The following is a 6,628-nucleotide window of genomic DNA, read 5'->3' on the forward strand; positions in this document are numbered from 1 at the left end:
AGAGAGACAGAGAGACAGAGAGACAGAGAGACAGAGAGACAGAGAGGAAAGAGAAGAAGGAAGGAGAAGAAGAAGGAGAGAAAGGAGAGAGAAGAGAGAGTGAATTTATTAAATTAATTTATCAACAGTTACCTCTTAGAAATTATAGTTGTTGGGTCTTTGAGACCGCTACCTTTAAGGATTGAGTCTTTGCAGTGTCTATCTTATAGTATAGAGCCTTACAAACTCATACTTTCTCAGTCCATGAATTTTGGTACATCAATCTCAGTCTGGTGTAGGAAACCTGGGAGTCTTCCAGAAAGCTGCTGGTTGTTAGCTAATGGTGGAAGCCTAAATACACTGGTTCTGGGACCAGCAAAAGAATAAACAGAATCAGTAAGAGGGTAAATCAACTTTGGAGCAAAAATAAAGCCAAATTAATCAAGATGGAAAGGACAAACAAACAAAATATGAATAATCATCCTTGTTCCTCACATTTTCCTTTCTGGGCTGTCGCCAGAAAGTGCTGCCCACATTTGGCATGTGTGTGTGTGTGTGTGTGTGTGTGTGTGTGTGTGTGTGTGTGTGTAGATGTGATGGTTTTCCCTTATCAAATAATTCAGTCAAGACAAGAACCTCTTCTGGTGAGATTCATTACTTAGGAGATTCAAATTTGAGGTAAGTTAATAACAGCCATAACAAATGTATTTTCTTTTCTTATTTTTAACATTAAAAAGTACATTTTAATATATAAATATTTAAGTTCAGAAAATTAATATTGATAAAATACTTTCATCTATTTCATGATCTATTTTTTACTAACTTTTATTTCCGTTCCAAATTTGACAAATTTCCAGTCCCCTCTCCACCAGTCCTTCACCCCCTCCCCCTCCCCTTTGCCTCTGAGAAGGTGTTCGCCCACACCTCACCCTCTGACCCTCTCAATCCCCAGCTACCCTCCCCCACAGTCCCTTTCCCTGGGGCATTAAGTCTCTACAGATTTAGGTGTATCACTTCCTATTTCTTTGCATTCTATAAAAAATACCTCCTATGTATTATCATGGAAATGTCAAGTAATAAACATAAGCAATTACTGCATATTTAGTGGACAACATTCAGTTTAATTTATTAAAAACAGGTTCATCATTGATACTCATTCATGATACTATTACGTGAAGATATTTTCCTTTAAGAAGAAAATGCACATTGTGAATTTTGCACATGACACTTGGCATATGGAAGGAAATGTTGAATATGCTGAAGAGATCCTTGTATCCATTATAAATTATGTTCAAGCATTGAAAGTAAAATGAATCTTCTCAGTGCTAAAAAGAGTGACAAAACTGTACAACTTGCTCTAACACCAGAAAGAGTTCTCATACCTGATTATCTCTGATCAAGCAGGTTACTTTTAAAAAGGAATAATTGTTTCTTGAGAATTGTTACAGTAAACTTTATTTCTATTCAAATATAGTCATCTACTTTAGCAAGAAATTTGGAGTTCACTTTCCTTTAGTACTTCTTCAGAACATGGGGAAAGTTTTGATACATTGTATTGTATAATAGCCATGTTTCAGGTTCTGAATGGTTGACCTGCCTCTCACCCTATGTAGCATCTGTCCTTCAAGGGAACTTGAGAGGTTACAATTTGAAATAAAGTAAGTTTGTACTGCTAGATTTATAATGAGACTTCTGCTTTAAAAATGAAAATAGTGGCTTCTAAAAACAGTTTTTTGTATTATATTGAGTAACTCATTTAATTTATTACTTTATATTTTGTCTTCTAAATAGCTTACAATTTAATAGATTTCATTGTGGATTTGAAAATAATTATTTGTGTCAGTATATGGGTATATGCACATGAGCACTGGTGCAGAAATATTCCAGAAGAGGGCATCAGAACCTTTAGACCAGTGCTTCTCAATCTGTGGGTTGTGACTCCTTTGGGAGTTGACATTTTTCAGGGGTTCTCTAAGACTATCAGAAAACACAGATATTTACATAACAACTCATAACAGTGGCAAAATTACAGTTATGGATTAGCAACAAAAAATATTTTATGGTTGTTGGTCACCACAACATATGGAAATATATTATAGGGTCACAGCATTAGAAAGGCTAAGAATAACTGGCTTCGAACTACATTTACATGACATTGTGAGCCACATGACATGGGCACTGGGAAGTAAACTCTGGTACATAACAAAAACAATAAGCACTTAATTTTAGAGTCATCTATCTTTCTTTGCCTTCATCATAGCTTCTTCATTTGCACTCAGGACACTCCTGTCTCCCCACCTAACATAATTATTCGCACCATCACTTAACCTCTTCTAAACCCAATATTCCCCTTTCCAATTTACTCCTATTCAAGCTTCTTATTGCCATTTTCGGGGGCTTTTTTTTTTTTTTTTTCTAGTTTCCTGGCGTTTAGGCACAGCAGATATCATTACATACATTATCACATCTGTATGAAATTAGGCCTATTCACATTCCATCAAAAAGACAGGCAGTTGCATGGCTTCCACTTCCCAGGGGCTCCCAGACAGTTAATATTTTCTGAGAGGAGGGGGTCTCATAAGACTCCTAATTGCTCTCTGAGGACTCACAGGCATTTAAAAGGCAGTATTGAGAAAGGAGGTAGTCATGAAGATCCACTGATCTCTGGTGCCAACTGGTAGTTAGCGGTTGCTAGGGGATTGCAATATATTTTCTTAAATGTTATAGCCATTGATAAGTGCCCATGTCCCTGTGAGTAATTCCTTACCCTTGCTCCTATAAACAGCCACCCTGTTAAAACTCATTAGGTCACCACAAAATGAAAAACATTAAAGTAGAATTAAGACCAGTCTGGAAAAGGGAGGTGATCAGCGTGAGATAAGGGACAAGATAGGGTCATGTCAGAAAACATGATCCAAATGGATTATATACCTGTGTGAAAAGATGTAATGTAACCCATTGTTATGTAAAATTAATGCTAAATAAGTGAGAACTCTTAAAGTGGTATCATGAGCACTTTGAGTACATTCTTCAGGATTTTACCAAGTTAAACTTAGATGGAAGGCATTTTAAATATTTACAGTTTTGTTGTTGTTGTTGTTGTTTTGTTTCTTTTAATTATTAGTTATTCAAAAACATATTATATGAGTTATCATATAGTATGTATATATTTCCTGTTTACCCTTAGGGAGGATTCAAAAGACTTTACATTCTTGTTCATTTTTTTCCTATAGATTATTTTCATAATTTCACTGAGTACTATATGTATGGTCCTGCTAACAATGCTCTCAATGATCTCAGAATTATAGTGAATTTAGATAAATTATTTTTAGATTACTAACTATATAAGTTAGAAATAGAACCAATAGTTTATATTATATTATGTAATTATGGAAATAAACACACAATTTTGATTGGCAAGCTATCCTATGATGTGCTTATTACCTGTAAGCTAGCAAATCAAGAAATATGGTAAAATAATTCAATCCAAGTTTGTAAGGCTAAGGGTATACTATACTGTTTTTCCTTATCCACAGCTGAATGCCAGGAGGAATAGTGATATTGGTATCATGAAAAGATGGATATCTCAGCCAAATAAAAATACAATTGATTTGTCCTTTTTCCATTTATCTTGTCTTGTTATTAATCCTTTAAAATAATAATAAAGTATAAAATATAGTGCAAATACAGTTCAAGTTTCAATAGGTTAATTTTTAAAGAGAAGATACCATAAAAGAACCTACAAGCATAATGAGAAAAAAAATTAAATGCCATCATAAGCACTTGAGATAATATAATAAATTATTGAATAAGAATAGCTTTTATTACAAAGACAACATCTATAATTTTATGCTCCTGGGAAATTTGTGAATTACTACTTAGTTTTGGAGCTAACAAATCTTTTGAATACTGAAAATGGCTATTGGATAATAGTAGGCAGATGATAAAGAATAATTATATGAAGGTATCAGTATCTTCAACATAGTCTTTATTTTTGTCATTGACACAAATGCCAACTATTTTGTGCTTCTTGAAAATTGAAATGTGTGTGGTAGTTACTTCAAACACTAGAAGTAGTGCTACTATCTAACATTAATACTGCAAATTATAAATTATATATATATATATATATATATATATATATATATACACACACACACACACACACATATGTATTACAACACTGTACTGTCTAATTTTGTGTCAATTTGACACAGCTTGAGTTATCACAGAGAAAGGAACTTTAGTTGGGGTAATGCCTCCATGAGATCCAGCTGCAGGGCATTTTCTCAATTAGTGACCAAGGGGGGAGGGCCCCCTGTAGGTGGGATCATCTCTGGGCTGGTTGGTATTCTTGGGTTCTATAAGAGAGCAGGCTGAGCAAGCCAGGGGAAGCAAGCCAGTAAAGAATAGCCCTCCATGGCCTCTGCATCAACTCCTGCTTCCTGACCTGCTTGAGTTCCAGTCCTGACTTCTTCAGTGAGGAATAGCAATGTGGAAATGTAAGCCAAATAAACCCTTTCCTCTCCAACTGCTTCTTGGTCATGATGTTTGTGCAGGAATAGAAACCCTGACTAAGACAAACACTGTTTACAAGAGCTTGGCTATAGTCTAAGACTACATTCCCATGAACCAAAAAATTAACAAAAATTGTTGTACATATATAAGATGTAATTATGTTCAGCCACAAATAAGAATGAAATTAGATTATAAGAAAATGGATTCAACTACAGATCAAAATATATTAAGCAAAATAACTTTAAAAAAGCTTCAGAAAGACAGATTAAGTTTTCTTTTTATGGATTCTAGATTTTGCATATTTACACAAACTCTTTATATATGAGTACATGACAGGAATAAAGATGCAAGATTATATGGGGAAGGATAGCTTCTAGTGACAGGTGGATGCAGAAAAAAACAGAAAAAATAGGGATGAATATTAAAATTATATAGTATACTTGAATTAAACTATTTTTATAATTAATATACACTAATACAAACAAAGACAATGAAAAATTATGAGTATAGAATCATGACTAAACATTGTGGGAGACTGGGCTGAGATGAACTAGGCCTTCAACAACTCTCACCTAATAGCCAAATGGTCCTTTGTTGGGAGCTGCTCAATCCCCTCATTCCCAGGGCTGCTCTATCACTTTCCTCCCAAAACTGCCCGTGGGAATCATTTGACTTTTGCCTTGAGATGACACCTGGGGCTGTTAAGGAGTGTCTGGCATTCTAGAGTTGCCTGAAGCTGACAACTGGGACTGTTAAGGAGTATCAGGGATTCTGAGATAGGCTGCCCAGCATTCCTGAGCGCCAGGACTCTGAGATAAATTACTGGAAGCTTCAAGTCTGTAATCAAAATACCCCCATTTGCCCTTTGCTCTGTTTCTTTTGATCATGCTTTAACCCCTCCCTATCTCCTCTCCCTGTATGCCTTAAAAACCTGGCATTCAGCCCTCAATAAATGAGAACTTGACAAAACCATTGCAGGGTCTCACTCTTCTTTCTCACCCATTTCTTACTTTCAGGTTCAGTCCCCCTCCATCCAAAAAATAGCTTGTCCCATGGGCCAGGATAAAACATTATCCATGAAGTAAATACAGAGTTTCAACCCTTGCTATTTTTTATTGTATTGAAGCAAAAGAGGTAATGTTGATTTAAAGGCTGCCCCATGCCCAGCAGTAAAAGTACAACACAAAATAAATTCAATGGTATTTTTATAAAATTATTATTTATAAATATTTCTGATCCTTTGTATATTATTGTTTCTGATTTTGAAATTATATGGTGTAACTTTACGTGTGTTCAAGCTTTGTATTTTCTTTTAATTCTGGTTTGGTTTTTGTTCTTTTTTACTTTCTGTGTGTTTTGAAAAGAAATAAGGTGTGGAGCTGGACGGTAGGGGACATTGGGAGAATCTGATAAATGAGGAAGAAGAAACTCTGATCAGAATATGTTATACTAAATTGATTTTAAGATTCCCACCTACTGAAGTCCCTTCCAGTCAGTGCAAGCACCAGGTCACCAAGGGTGCAGAGTCGGCGGACACCCCCATGGTCCCTAGAAGACTGCCCACATGATCTTAAAATCACTGGTGAGTGGAACACAACATCTACTCCAATCCAATCATGCTCAGGAACTGAGACAGCACTAGGGAAACAGAGAACCAGCCTGACCAGGGGCACAAGTCCCTCCTGGTTGGCATCAGCACTGGGTCCCTTAGGGCATGTAGTAGACAGACACCCCCACGGTCCTTAGAGGACTGCCCAAACATCTGCTCCAATTCAATTGTGAAGGGCCTGTGACAACAGGAACAAGGACACCAGAGTCCTTCCTGACCAAAGGCTTGTGTTCCTTTTGCTCAGTTCTGGTTTACCTTGTTTTTAAACAGACCAGGTTCCTCAAAGGAGACACCACTTCCGGGCACTGTAACACACCCAGGATCTTAGGACAACAGGATCCAACGATAACAGGAGTTGGGTCACACCAGTATTCCAAGGTCTCAGAGGAGCTTGACTGCCAAAAACTCTGACACACCCAGAATATCAGGTTCACAGGAGCCCACAATCAAAGGAACAGAGAGAAAGCTGGACTCTGAGGAGTCCTGAATCAACTGGGATTATAGGAAGGACAGGCTCCAATC

The sequence above is a fragment of the Mus pahari genome, chromosome X (genome assembly GCF_900095145.1).
Source record: "Mus pahari chromosome X, PAHARI_EIJ_v1.1, whole genome shotgun sequence".
In the NCBI taxonomy this organism is placed as follows: Eukaryota; Metazoa; Chordata; class Mammalia; order Rodentia; family Muridae; genus Mus; species Mus pahari.